Consider the following 4,376-nt stretch of genomic DNA (forward strand, 5'->3'; position numbering starts at 1 on the left):
ACTTCATTTTCACTTTTTACTTTCATACATTGGAGAAGGAAATGGCAACCCACTCCAGTGTGCTTGCCTGGAGAATCTCAGGGACGGGGGAGCCTGCTGGGCTGCCGTCTATGGGGTTGCACAGAGTCAGACACGACTGACACGACTTAGCAGCAGCAGCAGCAGTTCAGAATAAGCCTCCCCCGAATGTGTCACTTTTGTGTGAGGATTATCTTTAGCTAAAGGCAACTGAGACCCCGTGGATTCAAGAGAAACCACTGCCCCTCCTGTAACTACCCAGAAGAATTTAAATTGGGGATTTTTCCCAGAAAAGAGTTATGACTGAAGATAAATTGACTTAATGGCCCCATCTATATGGCAGGGCAAACTACTAATTACCAAACATCTACTTTTCTCCTTATTGTCCTGTGAATGGCCCTCCTGTTCTTGGAAGTCCCAGGCCCCTGTCCCATTCTTTAGCTCAGGATGACATCTATACCTCATTTTATATTTCTCTCACCCTTTCATGCATATGGTATCTCTGACCCTCTCATGTATGTAGGATTCCCATATGGATGGAATTCAGTTTGTTTTTGTCCTATTAACCCATCTCAGGTCAATTTAACTCTTAGACCAGCCGGAAGAAACTAGAAACGTTCCTTCCCTAGAAGGGAAAGTTTTCTTCCTCCCCAACACCTACTTTAGAGCCCAAGAAGTGTCTGATGATACCGGCTTCTGCCATTTCAGACACTGAGAAGGGCAAAATCTCCTTGTCCCCAAAGCAAAATGTCTTATAGAAATTCAATCTCTAAGAAAAGTCCTTATTTTGACACAAATTATATAGAAGGAAGAGCGGAAGGCCTTGAAAAACAAATGAGCAACTTTTTCAAAAGCTTTCAGAATCAAATGTAAAATTCATTAAGAAAAGTAATGGAAATTTTATGGCTGGTGCACAGATAAATTCATTGCTGCCTCTTAATTCATCAAGCACACATACAAGAGTGTATGCCAAATTGATTGGAACTAACAGCCTCTTAGACGCTCTAACCAGCTGCAGACTCAGGGTAAACTAGTTGGAACAAAACAAAGAAACGCCTCCTCCTTTCCCTTCTTCTCCCAGGTGCTGACTGAATTAAGGGTTAAACTTTCTCAATTCTAAAAATGCTGAACAACTCTGTTCTTCCATGACGGCCAAGCCCTTAGCTGCTCTTCAGGCCCAAGCAAGGTCAGAACTAACACAAAGGAAGTTTCATTGGTTGTTAGGAATCCCAATTCTATTTTTACCATGGCTCTAAAGACACGATTGAAGAATTCTGGAAAAAGGAAAAAGGAAGATGTAGTAACACACTGATACTAGGCGTTGTTCTGATCCAGGTGCACAGGTTAGGGAAAGGAATGTTGAATGAGTCACTGCTTTTTGTTTTTTTTAATTGGCCACACCACACGGCATGTGAGATCTTAGTTCCCAGGCCAGGGATCAAACCCAGGCCCCCCTGCTTTGGAAGCAGAGCGTCTTAACCACCAGTTCAGTTCAGTTCAGTTGCTCAGTCGTGTCCGACTCTGCGACCCCGTGAACCACAGCATGCCAGGCCTCTGTGTCCATCACCAACTCCCAGAGTCCACCCAAGCCCATGTCCACTGTGTTGGTGATGCCATCCAACCATCTCATCCTCTGTCATCCTCTTCTCCTCCTGCCCTCAATCTTTCCCAGCATCAAGGTCTTTTCAATGAGTCAGCTCTTCACATCAGGTGGCCAAAGTATTGGAGCTTCAGCTTCAACATCAGTCCCTCCAATGAACACCCAGGACTGATCTCCTTTAGGATGGACTGGTTGGATCTCCTTGCAGTCCAAGGGACTTTCAAGAGTCTTCTCCAACACCACACTTTAAAAGCATCAATTCTTCAGCACTCAGCTTTCTTTATAGTCCATTTCTCACATCCATACATGACTACTGGAAAAACCATAGCCTTGACTAGATGGACCTTTGCTGGCGAAATAATGTCTCTGCTTTTTAATATGCTGTCTAGGTTGGTCATAACTTTCCTTCCAAGGAGTAAGCGTCTTTTAATTTCATGGCTGCAACCACCATCCATAATGATTTTGGAGTCCAAGAAAATAAAGTCAGCCACTGTTTCCACTGTTTCCCCATTTATTTGCCATGAAGTGATGGGACCAGATGCCATGATCTTAGTTTTCTGAATGTTGAGTTTTAAGCCAACTTTTTCACTCTCCTCTTTCACTTTCATCAAGAGGCTCTTTAGTTCTTCACTTTCTGTCATAAGGGTGGTTTCATGTGCATATCTGAGGTTATTGATATTTCTCCCGGCAATCTTGATTCTAGCTTGTGCTTCCTCCAGCCCAGCGTTTCTCATGATGTACTCTGCATATAAGGTAAATAAGCAGGGTGACAATATACAGCCTTGACGTACTCCTTTTCCTATTTGGAAAGTTCCTATTTGTCCAGTTCTAACTGTTGCTTCCTGACCTGCATAGGTTTCTCAAGAGGCACGTCAAGTGGTCTGGTATTCCCATCTCTTGAAGAATTTTCCACAGTTTATTGTGATCCACACAGGGAATCCTAAATTAACCACAAGGGAAGTCCTAAATGACTCACTTCTCATTACTTTTTAGGATAACCTGGAAAGAAAGCTCTTAACCTCTTCCTTCAAGTTGATGCTTTAGTTCTTGGACGTAGTTTCTAAACTAGCCATTCAGCAGACCCAACAAGAGAACCAAAGGGACTCTGAAGGTCATCATAATAATTTGTTGTTTTTTTTTAAAGTGGAGGTCATGTCCTCCTGTAAACAAATCAGCACTACATACCTTAATCTAAAATAAATTCTTGTCAGAGAGTTGTGAACATTATTTTACTAGGAAATATAAATTATTCAAAATTAACAATTTAATACAATCTGAGGGCTTGGTCTACACAACGCACTGTGCTAAGCCTTATATACGTATTATCTCACTGAACCATCACAACAACCTCACGAGACTGATACTATCATAATTCCCATTTTTAAAGATGAGAAAACTGACACTCAATAAGTTACATAACTTCTCCAAGGTCAGACAGCTAGCATATCTGTTCCAACCTAAAGCTAAGCTGCTCAGCCATCAAGTGATGGCTGACAGGTAAAAGTGGAAGGCGGAAGCTTGTAGGTATTTGTCCTCAGAGAAACCACAGACAATTTGGATGAGCAAACAGAGAAGCTTCTTTTAACAATGATTTTATAATATTTATAATATTTTTATAACAATAATATGTATCTGTAATATATATATAATATTTTTAATGATTTTTTAATGTACAATATTTTAATAATATTTCAACCCTGGAAGGTGGATTTGGTCAGAAAGTGTTAAGACTGGATTTTGATCCTCCTGTTTGGGATCCAAATCCCTGAGGCTTCCATCCTCCAACAGTAGGTGTCTTCAGGGTCACCCTCATGGAGAAGGGAGAAAAGGTCCACATGGTTCTAAATGGTTGGAGGGCATCATCATCGACTCCATGAACATGAGTTTGAGCAAACTCCAGGAGATGGTGAAGGACAGGGAAGCCTGGCATGCTGCAGTCCATGGGGTCGCCAAGAGTCAGACCTGACTGAGCAACTGAACAACAATGGTTCTAAGAGGTACTCATTTGGGGTTATTTGTTTCAGAAAGTGAAGATGACATGCAAAGTAACAGCTTCTTATTTACAGTTATTAGAAGTGCTGGGCAGTCACCCTGGGAGGGGAAAATCTTCAGAGGAAAACAACCCCCTAATTTAGGCTGCCTGTTGCTTTTGTCTGTTCACCTCCCTGCCCCATGGGAAGGTCTCAGACAAGTTCCAGAAGGCATCTTTGGGGTAGTGACATCCTGAGCCAATATAGTCTGTGGGCTGGGGCAGCTACTAAAAGCTTGAGGAAGCTTTCCTCAAAAGGGATAAAAATGAACAAATCCTGAATAAGAAGTTATTTTTATTTGCATGACTCTGTCAACTTATTGATGTGATAAACATTTGCTGATTGCTTTCTATATGCCAGGCTCAAGCAAGATCTGGAGACCCAAGGGTGAGTAATCCTAAATGAATTTTTTTCTCCCCTTTAAATGAACAGAGTGATGATTTGAGTAAGAAATTATTGTCATTTCAAATAAGTGGTTTCTGGGCTGGAACACAAAGGTAAATGATTTGTTTAGTCTTTACCTTTTCAAAGAAATATCTAATTGGGTCTCTGGAGAATTGCTAACTTTAGACTTGTAGTGTTTCGTGTATTTGTTTTAATTGTGTTTCTGGGTGGCTGCTTAATTAGCCATTTGTAGGGATGGGCAAGAAAGCAAAGACATACTTTGTTTTAGCGGTGGTTCTGTCAGGGCCTCTACATTAGACAGAAATTCATTTTTCTGTCGGTAT

Source organism: Bison bison, unplaced genomic scaffold (genome assembly GCF_000754665.1).
Source record: "Bison bison bison isolate TAMUID 2011002044 unplaced genomic scaffold, Bison_UMD1.0 scf7180017864296, whole genome shotgun sequence".
Lineage (NCBI taxonomy): Eukaryota > Metazoa > Chordata > Mammalia > Artiodactyla > Bovidae > Bison > Bison bison.